Raw genomic sequence first — 12,160 nt, forward strand, 5'->3', positions numbered from 1 at the left:
ACCCCAAGGGGAAATTTCTCTGGATTCTCCCTTATCCACTCTATGAGAGCCCAGCGGTGTTCTTGGAAGAAAAGTCTGCTTATGTATGGAGATTCCTGGGAGCTTCTTACTCTGATGCTACCCCAAACTTGGCCTCCAGAAATTCATCAAATTTCTAGTTTAATGTTCCAGAAGCATTGCTTCAGGTAAGCAAATGCTCAGGTCCTCTGTCTCCCTGGAGGTACCTCTCCAGATTTTGGGAGGTAGTTTGCTCTGTGACCTCAGTTCTCTGATGGGCCTAAGAAAAGTGATTTTTCATTTTCCCAGGCTTTTCATGTTATAAGGATAAGAATGATAACTTATAAAGCCTTTTCTAAATCTGAACTTAAACTGGAAATCTCCACACACTTTTGTTTCTAGTTCCGTTTTTTATCTAATTTTAGTGATTCCATTGAGTTTAGGTCCAGCTGCAGGTGACACAAAACCCAAAATAACAGTGGCTGGACAGATAAAAGTTTATTTCTATTTCAAGAAAAGGTCATCCATAGAAGGCCTGGTGTCAATGGGTCAGGGATCCAGACTCCTCCCACTTTTTGGTCCACTAACCTTCGCAAGTGGAATCCACATAATGGTCCAAAACAGTGCTAAGCTCCAGCCATTATACCTGCATTCAAACCAGCAGAGAGCAAGAACAGGTTAAAAAAAAAAAAAAAAGGTACTCCCTTTAAGAGTGCATCCTGGAAGCATGTGACATTATTACTTACATCCCATTGGCTATTCACATGGCCATACCTAGCTGCAAAGAAAACTTGGATATGTGGTCTTTATTCTCAGTGACTTCTATGCCCAGCTAACAACTAGGAGTTTTCTTACTAAGGGAGAAGGAGAGAATGGATATTGAAAGACAGTTAGCAGCCTGAATGAATGTTTGTGTATATCTGTGTATGTATGCGTGTGTGTGTGTTATTAATATGTTAACTTTGGAACAAACTCGATCTTGGGCCTATTTCCAATAACTGAATTCCCAATTTGCTTTTTTTACCCCCAGCATTTGACCAAGTCTGTCTATATATTTCTGCCTTTTTGGAATGCAGAGGCTGGGTTTTCTTATCTGAGACACAGGGTTTCTGATAAACGGTGTGCAGGAGTTTATCAATTAAACCTAAAGTAAGAGTTCTGATACCAAATACAGGTAAGCAATGGGGCAAAGCATGTGGCTTATGGATTAGGAAGGATATTGCTATGGACCAGGTTATTATTTCACGGAGAACTCAGCCTGTTGGTTGCTTCTGCATCAACTTTTCTTGGACTCAGTTGAATCAAATGACCAATGCGAAGTTAACTGAGGATTTACTATGCTTTCAGTTAAGAGCTGGATGTAAATAAGAAATAAAATACATAGTCCTTTTCCTCAAGGAACAAAGACTAACAGATAAAACAATTTAATGCAGTAGATTGCATTTATCTGTGTGTACAGATGATAACTCTTAGAGCAGTTGTGAAAATGGGGCAATCAGTGCAGGCAGGATAGTTGGGAATGTGTGACTTGTGCCACTCCTGTGATGTTGGAATAAAGACACTCTCACCCTCTACCCAACAGGAGAAAATTAAAAATTATACAAGGCTTAGAATAGTTTTATAAATGCAAAATAAAACATAAATATGAAGGGATTATCATTATTATCTAAAAGCCACAAAGGCCATTGCTTGCTTCACATTTGTTCTAAATTCCAGGACCTGCAAAGAGTTAACAAGCACTCCTTGGCCACATGGCAATTAATGTATGTCTAAAAATAGTTACTAATTATAACAGGCTTTTATTCAGAAAAGAATAATATAAAGACAATCACTCACAGAAGGAAAATTATTATCTTAGTTTCCATTAAGCAATTTTTCCCCCCAAAATACTTACAGGTGGGTTATGGGCTTCCTGCCTTGGTAGGCTCCACTTCTTTGAGTCACTTCACTGTTTCTAACATCTCTTACTAATCATAGTCACCGAAGTGACAGGTCCAAACTGGACAGCTGTTTCTTGAAAATAAAATGTCTAACGGCAAAAACTATTGCCCTTGCCAATGAAAAAGCAAAGGCATCTGTACTTCTCAACTAAAAGGGGCTGTTTCTTGGTTTTTCGGTTCCTTTGTAGTTTCAGGCCACATTGACATGAATCTATTTTGCTAAAATACTGAATTTTCCAGTGAAGTCGGTTAGGTATTAGCTATTTGTCAGGCATAACAGAATCACGACCTGTGTAAAGCTCAAGATGCTTAGTGTAACAGTAATGTAATTTTATTCATTTTCCTTAAATTCTGAGAGAAACAAGATGCCACTGCCTGATTGTTTGGAGCACTTTTGGAGCTGAAAAAGAACCTTCATTACTACCCATGTGTTTCCATAGTGAAATTTGATGTGTTTCAGGAGATGTGATAGTGCAAAGGAACTTAGCTGGAGGAGCCAAGTACCAGAGTAGAGAACACACCCATGGGCAATCAAGGGCCACATGTGTAAAGAGAAATGCGGTTTCAGTTTTTAAAAAGAGAAAATTTAAACTATTCTATTTTTTTAATTAAGATGAGGAAACATGCAAATCTAAAAGTACTATAATAATAATAATAATAAATGGCCTAGTTCTTCATTTGAGGGGGAAAAAGGGTGATAGGAAGAGAGAGATAAAGAGAATACAAGGAAGAAAAGTTGAAGATTTTTAAAAACAATCACCAAAAAAGACTCATTAACGCAGGTCTAAAGAGACACTCTCATGAAGTAATTGCCCCAAGATTTGGCTTTTTTGAATGTACGTTGCTAAAGATTTTTCTAACTACACGTGGGTTTTGCTGCTATTGTTTTAATGACAGCAGTACTATTATCTTTTTATATTTGTCTCTTCTCAAAGACATACTTTGAGGGCCTGATTTGAGCCATCACAAATTCCTCATCCTGACCTGCAGTTTTTAGTTCATTCTGTCTCACAGACCGCTTCAGACTATGTGAAATCATACATGGGAGTCAGTGTAAAGGTGTTCAGGCTGTTATAAAAATGTCTTTTTGTCCTTAAAGTCTCCCAAACACATCAAGGAGACTGAAAAACAAGCAAACAATAGTAGTGTTTTAGAGATGATGGTCCTTAATGTTGTTATGGCACAATACACTTACTTTATGGGTGAAAATATCAGATCCCAAACACTGAAATGACTTATTCAAGGGTCATAAAAGTAGATGATGCTGCAGAACTCCTATTCCTATTTTCTTGCCTCTACATAAAAGTAAATGATGCTGCAGAACTCCTATTCCTATTTTCTTGCCTCTACAAATATAATAAAACTATGGCATGCAGTTACCTCCATAGAGTTTTCCACTGCATTCCACATTCTATTCGAAAAAGATCCCCTGAATAACTGAGCCAGGTGCCTAGGGGATGACAAAGTTATACTTGCTTTTCCTAAAACCTCTGCCTTAAAGATATTAATAACATTTGGATACAGGCTCCCTTTAAATGGCTAGTAATAACTATTGGGTTGGCCAAAAATTTCGTTCGGGTTTTTCTGTAAGAGGTTGTGGAAAAACCTAAGTGAACTTTTTGGCCAACCCAATAGAATTTCTCCTAATTCCTTCCTATGCCAAAATAAAAAAGTAGAATTTTAATTTTTGCTAAGGCCTTTCAAATTCTAAAGAATTGGATGAGGACAATGAATGTGTCATTATAATAAAACCACTGATTTCTCCTTCCCCTCTTCCCTGGGACTGGTAACAATAACTTACATCTAGGCCACCACCAGGAAAAATGAGAAGTGACCGTCAAATAGCTGAGACTCACGGGTCAACCTGGCCTCAAACATATTCTGCAACCAAATACTTTTTGATCAAACTGCAAACATTCTCTGATTATAACACTCAGAACTCATAACCAAAAATGGCATTTTTCAATGAGACCACTTCCAGTTAGCTGAGGAATATATTTTTAAATTTGATACTGAACAGTTGTAGGACCCATAGCAAAACATTTCAGCACTATATGACTCAGTTTCCTCATCCATAAGATGGATATGACCTTACTTTACCTCACTTGGATGTTGGAGCAATGAATGACAAATTCACTGCTCTAAACACCTCTGTCCACATTAAAATAACATGCGAAATATTATGATAAATTGAGGTGTGAACCACTCTTTAGTTTATTAAATTCGAATTCCATTAAGTCATGTAAATGGAATGCTGAAGCTTCCCCTGAATTGAATCACATTGTCACTTTGGTACAACTGATACAATATTAGAAGGTAAAGTTGTAAAGATCCTTGTACACAGTCCCCTGTTCTCAAAGTCCCAAAGAGTTAAGAGATGAAATGTTGTAAATGGTATTATTGGTCTACAGGAATTTATAAAAAACAGTTCCCCCTTTAAATTTAAGTTGTTCAATAAGAATATATTAGATTATCCATAAATCTTGGAAAATCATAGGATCAAGTAAAACACCATATGAAATCACTTTAAGTTAGCGTTAATCACTGTGAAATGCATTTTGAAAAATAATGTGCAATACAATTGGCAGGACATTGAATGCCACAGTCAGAATACCCTTGTTCTCCATTTTTGATTGCTTTTTTCTTTTCAAAAGCAGAATTTATCCATGGAAAGAGAAATTACAAAGTATTTTCAATTTGCAAAACTATCAGGACATGCAAAATGAAAGCCCTAGGCTCCTAATTATGAGCAACCCACAAAAAGTTTGACAGACACTATTTCTGTCTAGCTCTCATCTAAAGGTATCTAAGAGCCGCAAATGAAGTGAAATTTCTACTGCACATTTTGGACATTTGGACCTTTGCATTAGCAATTATTCTAATGTGCAAAAAGAAATTTAGAGTTAGCAATTACAGAGGTTAGCTCAGTCAATTTAGACCAAGTGGATAATTCATTCAGTTTTCAAAGTAATTATCTGGTTTTATTGACACATATGAACTAAAACTACACTTCCTTTTTTGCTTTAGAGACATGATGTTGATAAATTTATCTAGGTGAGAATGTGGAACTCATTAAAATATGATTAAGTTAACTTAAATGTTTTTTTCTTTTTGGCATTCTTTATGGTATAAGACATAGATACCATGTGAAAATTTTGTCTCTATTTGCTTGTAGTATGGGTATTTGCATTTGGTATTCATATCTAGTATATAAAGTCAGGTTTGATTGAATCCACTTGATATTGTATCAAGTCATATATTCCACCAAAACACATTGGGATAATAAAAGCCAAAGATAAGATTGGTCTAGAGAGGAAAAATGGAAACTTCATTAATGTTTACTAATATAAAAAATACAAAGATAATCCTTCACATTTATATTCTGCATTAATCTGGGATGAATAAAAACCCACCAACTCTAATACTATACAGTGTTCTCTGTAGAAATTCAATTAATTTATGTTCTGCCTTATGTTTTCCTCCATTCAGCCATCCATCCATCTATTCCACATAGTATTTGAAAGATCTATACTTGCCATGTTGCAGACTTGCTCAAGTTCACCTCTGATGGACCGATTTTAATTCTTAGAGACAATAGACTCTAAACAAATAGGAAGAGAAATAGTTTCCTAACTGCCTTACAATTTACAGGTCTGTCTGTCTGCAATGGAAATAATGCTTCACGTTATTATGCACAGCGATGCTATTTCACCTCCTTCATTCCCAGCCCCGAGTTTTAAATTTCTTTCCTAGTCACTCTTACTTTTCAGTTATACTCCTTTGGGTATGACAGTTCTAAAAATAGACCCCTTGTGAGTCAGTTACCTAGTAATAGATAATCCCTAGTGACCTGAAGATCAGAAAAGCTTTGAAATGACTAATTCTAGGGATTCTATAAGGTTTTACCCAAGACCCAGCACCACTTAGTCGGGCATTGGATGAGGTTAGGGTCGTTAAAAATGGTAATACAAAGAGTTGTATTCTTCCACTTTCCACTCGTTCATTCAATAAATATTTGACTGTCTAGTATGTGCCCAAGACCATTCTCGGATCCAGAGGGTCATGTCCACCAGCTCTTCCTCCTCAATCCAGCCCTTAAAAAAAAATGGATGATTTCCTCTAGAGTTCTGCTTTGGTTCCCCTTTTTCTCATTACATGTGGACTCTCTAAGCCTCTGTACTGGATCTAATGATACTGTCCTCTCTTGCTATGTATAATCTGTTAGTCCAGAGTTGAAAAAGGTCAGATAAATAATTAATATAAAGAGGTAACTAACTGGAATAATTTTATGTATTTCTCTCTTGGAAGCATTAGAAGTTTTAATGATAGATAAATATATGTAATGAGTATATATATATATATATACACACACACACACACATATATTATGACTATGTGGCTGAGGGAAGAGAATTTTCTGCAGCAGGGAGTTTTCCCTGCCCCTGCAGTGCACACCACTTAGGCCATAATCTCTAGAAATTTAACCCCCTTCCCTCATCTTGCAGGGGAGAGTGGGACTATTTCCCCAAACCAAGGTTGTAACAGGATTCACTTCACTTCTGGAGAACGAGTATTTTGGAAGGAGACTGACTGGTTTTAACTGGAAAACCGTCTCCCCAGCCTCTGAACACTAGCTCCACCACTGCCTGGAAACCTTAGCGACCTGTTTATTTAAGAAAGTCACAGCAAGGGCTCCTATTTATAACAATACCCTCACATTGCATAAGCCTTTCTCCCTACCATTCTCTGAGGTAAATTTGTTGTTGGATTCCAGAAAAAAAGACTAACTTGAGAGAAACTAAGATTACTAGATAAGATTGGAAAAACTCAGACTCACTCTCTGAGAAGGAAATGCCTCTTTAGAGCAGAGAGGAGGAAACTGGATCAATTTGTAAAGGCTCCTGGCCTGCAGGGAAGAACACGGCTCCCCTGCTGGGCTGGGTCAGCACAGTTGTCTGCTCAGGCACCTTGCAGCCCGGGCCTCCCAAGGCTGCAGGTGGAAGCCTGTGGCTGACGACGTGACTCAGAAGTGGCGGCCAAAATTCCATGAAGCTGTTCTCTCTGGCAGGTGGTTGAGGTATTGAAAGGGCTGGGCCTTGACAGCAGGGGAACCTGGGCCAAAACCCGAGGGAGTTTTAGCATGGAAAAGCTGACACTTGGCCTGGAAATCAAATTCCAGGCACATGTGGCAATGTGGTTGCTTTTTTACAAGAAAGCTCAGGAAAAATCTCAGAAGCTGCCAGGCCCGGGTCATCTGCTTCCTGCCCTGACTCGGCTGAGGGTCACAGGCAGGAGAGCGCTGGGCTTCTTGCCCCAAAACGCCTAGTGCACTTGACTGATAGGATTCACACTGCGGCCCATCCCACCCCTGCCTGAGTCCCTTTGGTGCAGGAGTTCATTTTGCGCCATTACCCCTTGCTGCTGGTGAAAAAGTCCAGGGACTTCGCAAAATAATGTTCTTAGACACAACAAATAAAATACATAGGATTACAAAAGCAATTTTGTTGAAATTTTTATCAAAAATTTTTTACATTTATGAGAAAGGAAAACATACAGAAAACTTAAGAGATTAGAAATATATGTGCACACTTTTCTGTCAGTTCATTAAAGAACAAGATTTTGTGATGGTATCTAATAATGAATGTCATTTCAAAGTAGTGATGAAGGTAAAAAACATTTCAAGATATCAGTAATAACTGAAATATGATAATACAAATATGAAAATATTTGATTTCTACAGGTGGCCAGAGGCACAGGTACTCTTACTGTCATGTAGGTTTGCTACCTATGTTTGAAACATAAGCACCTGCTAAATTTCAGTTAGAGGGTAGCAAAGACCAAGATGTGATTTTTTTCTCTCAAGCTCATAGAACCTCCTGTTTGGAACCCCCGCGTTAGAGCTGGTTCTCTATGTTGCTTAGCAAAAAGGGACAACTCACTTCCTGACTTCTTTAGTCTCACAGTCTGGAATGTCTACTTCACCAAGGCATTGCTATTTGACAAAAGACAGGAAAGAGGTCAAACAATTTTAAAGGTCTTTTATGTGCCACAAGCTTTACAAACAGTCTCTCATTGTATTCAATCTTCACAACTTTTCTGAGTAGAGATGGCCTCCCTTGTTATGTAGATGAGGAAACTGAACCTTAGAGGGCTGGAGTAGCTTAGCCAAGTATGCAGCTGGTGAGCCTCAGAATCAGGATTTGAACCCAGAGCTCAACCAAGTCATGCTTCCCCCACATTTATCTCTTGAGCAAATTATTTGCACCTAAGGTCAGGTACTATGCAGGACTTATTAGAGACTTACTTCTAGGCTAACATAATAAGTGTTACAGTATAGTGGTTAAGCATACAGTCTCTGGCGATAGACTACCTGAGCTCAAATCCCAGCCGTGGCACTAACTGTATAACTCTGGGCAGGTTACTTAACCTTTGTAAGTCTCAATTCCCTCAAGCGTTAAATATCTTATCAGGCTGTTGTGAAGATCTCATGAATTAATTCAGGTAAATGTTAACTCGTATCATTTTAAAAGTCACCTGAAAAATATCTCATTACTTTATAGCCATGCCTTGTGCTTCTTTATACTCTACTGTTATCAATCTTGTCCCATCTGTCTACTCTTCATAATAAAGCCAGATTGTTATTTCCAAACTAAAAATCTGATTGTGTCTCTTCCCTGCTTAAAACGGTTCCATGGTTCAACAGCTCCCCATTGCCTTCAGGAGGAAATCTAAATTCAGAATGTGACTTAAAAAGTCTATCATGATCTGGCCTGTCCCTGTTTTTTCACTCACCTCACTCCTGACCTTGTCCTTTGTATTCCAAACATATAATTATTTGAATTTCCTTAGCATCTCATGCTCCCAGTAGCAAACACTGCAGAGTATAGTAGCCATTCTCCCATTCTTCCTTGCTAAAAAACCAAAATGAAACAAAACAAAACCTGTAATGCATTTACTAATCCTACAGAGGAGATATATTTTGAGAAGCCTGGGCCTTTCCTGAGATCTTAGGGATAAATCTTAATTGTTCTAAGAAATAGCGGGATTAACATATAAATACTACTATATATAAAATAGATAACCACAAGGACCTACTGTATAGCACAGAGAGCTATACTTAATATTTTGTAATAACCTATAAGGGAAAAGAATCTGAAAAAAATAGATATATATGTATGTATAACTGAATCACTTTGCTATACACCTGAAACTAACCCAACATTGTAAATCAACTATACTTCAATTTTAAAAAAGAAAAAAAAGAAAACTATCAGTGATTCCTTGAGACTCTCACAGCCAAAGGCTGTTGAACCAACCTTGATAGATGATTTTTTTTTTTGTACTCTATACTGTACATTCTTCAAGCAAGGCATAAAATGTTAGGAAATAGTAATTGACAAATATGTCTTCAATTAATAAAGTATAAAACAATTTTAAAAAAAGAAATAGTGGTCAGCTCATTACCTTTTCAAAATGGTTGGTTTAGGCCATTCATTGACACTAATCATGTGACACTATTCTAAGAGAAAGTCTGTTGGGGGCTCGTGGGATCCAATACAGGAATAATTCCTATTCTCACCTCTGGAATTTGATATGTAAAGATATGGTGCCTGGAGCTGCTATAGCCAATATGTGATCATGAGTGGAGCTGCTAGCTGTTGAGAATGGCAGAACAGAAAGATAAAATAATATGGATTATTAGTGATTTTGTGGAACCTTTAAATTAACCTACTCCATCCTTCCTCCAGATATCTTATTATATGAGATAATAAAGTGACCTTATTGCTCAAAGTATACTTGGTTTTCTGTTTCTTGCTCCTGAAAGTCTGCTGTGCTATTCTCTCACCTATTGATTGTCCTTGGCACTGAATTTTTCTTTGCCTAGATCATCTGTGATGTGTCACATTTACCCTTTACCTGTTCAACTCCTAATTAGGTAAGTACTGAATTCCTCACCCTCCCTTATTGTTGGTGGTGGCTATATGACACAGCCTGGTCAATCAAATAAATCTAGAATTAGTTGAGAGATTTTGGACAGCAATGGTTTTCCCAGTAGAAAGCATAGTTGACTGTCATGGCCCTTCCTTCTGTGTTCTTTTTGCCTTGAATGTGGAAATAATATTTGAAGCTGTAGCCATCTGGTGACTCTGAGATGAGATGCACTTGGGAAATGCCAAGAGAATTTCAGAGACATCATCAACACTGACATCACTGAGCTGCTGAAACAATATTAGTTACTGCCTAAGTCTTGAGTTCTTATTAAGTGAGCAGGAGAAACACTTGTTTCTTTCAGCTACTATAGTCAGATTTTCTACTCCTCACAGTCAAATGTATTCCTTATTGACATGAAGGTATTCAGTAAATATTTATTGAGCACTGGACTAACCACAATACATCAATTTTTCTCACTAATAAAGGATAGTCTATCAAGAAACTTCCACTTTCAAGTAAGATAAAGTAGGTTGTGAAAGGTCCATTGTAACAACGGAAAAAAAGTCAGATAAATTACAAGCATTATATTTTAAAGGCATCACAGAGCTGTGAAAACTATGAAGAATAGATGAGCTAAAATTCCAGGGAGTGGAGAAACTGTTCAGAGATGAGATGACAATCACAAGCTATTTTTTTCCCCAGAGGACATTTGTGGATATTGGGTGAAGACTGAGGATCAGAACCTCTTCTTGGAGAAAAAGCTCACAAAGTTTTTTTGTTCAGTCAGTAACAGGTTGGAATTTGGAGGTTTTTCCCATGGGCCATTCTTGAGCTCCAGGGCTGAGGAAAAGGCTATAAACTAGGCCCAAAGCTTCTGAAACACAGAATAAAATCTCTTGCAGTCTTTCAGACTAATAAATAAAGATTCTCCATCAGATGGGACCTCCTTTAAGTACACTGCTGGTCTTCCCTTTAAGATGCTTGCAAGATTTTGAGTCTGTTTAGTGTAAGAGGTTGGAGAGGTAGGACAGAAGCCTCTGAAAGCAAGAGCTGAATCTCCTGTAATCATTTAGATTTGAAGAAATGGAAATCTGCTAGGCTCTCAATCAAAAGCCTGGAAGGCCACTCCATAAAAACAGAGGCAAGTTGAAGGAAGATAGAATCTTACCAAAGTAGAATCTCAACCACATTTAGCTCACTCTTTTACCCTATCTGCCTAATAGAGGAAAGGGCCACTCATCTCTGGTGAGATATAAAATTATCTGTATCCTTCAGAATTTTACAATGTCTAGAATGAAATAAAAATTACAAGTCAGGGGAAGAGGCAAGCAAATATGATTGATAATTTAAAAATAAAAGGAACAATACAAGCAGATTTACAGTTAACATGCAATGACTTTAAAATAATTATGGTAAATATGTTTAATAAAAAATTTAAAAATGATGAAATAGATGAAAGAATTAAAATGTAATCAAGAATTGAATTTATACTATAAAAAATTAAATGAACACTATAAAATTGAAAAAACTACAGTATCTGATATTAAAAACTGATGGGTTGTGTTTAACAATAGATTGGTCACAGTAGACAAAAAGTGTAAATGGACTAGAATATAAAATATACAAAAAATATACACCCAATAAAATATACCCAGACTAAAACAAAAGGAGAAAAAAGAATGGAAAACATATTGCATAAGAAACATGTGGGAAATGCTCAAACGGTATGTATAAATGGTATTCCAGAGAAGAGAAGACAGAATGTTAAGCATTTTCTAAAAGACATCAATCTACAGATTCAAGAAGCTCATCAAACCTCAAGCAGTGTAAACATATAGACAACCATATTTAGGCACATGAGTGTCAAACTTTTAAAATTAAACACATAGAGAAAATTTTAGAAGCATTAAAAAAAATAAAGAAAAACAAATTAAATTCAAAGAAACAGAAATGACTTACATCTGATTTCTCAGAGGAAATGATGGAAGCCAGAACATGGAATAATTTATTTAAAGGTCCACATGGGGGAAAAAAGTGAAAATATTCTTTAAAGATGAAGGTAAAATAAAAATATTTTCAAAAAAATAACTACAAAAGAAGTTACTCACCAGTGAGGCCTTCCTTATAAGAAATACTCAAGCGACCTCTTCAGGCAAAATGAAATGACTCTAGGTAGATAAATAGAAGAGCAGAAGTTAAAAAAAAAAAAAAGTACCTGAAAGGGTGTGTGTATATATAAGGGTAAATAAGTAGATAGTATATGTAAATATATATGTGGTTATATGAGTAAA

This window comes from Eubalaena glacialis, chromosome 17, assembly GCF_028564815.1.
Source record: "Eubalaena glacialis isolate mEubGla1 chromosome 17, mEubGla1.1.hap2.+ XY, whole genome shotgun sequence".
Taxonomy (NCBI): Eukaryota; Metazoa; Chordata; class Mammalia; order Artiodactyla; family Balaenidae; genus Eubalaena; species Eubalaena glacialis.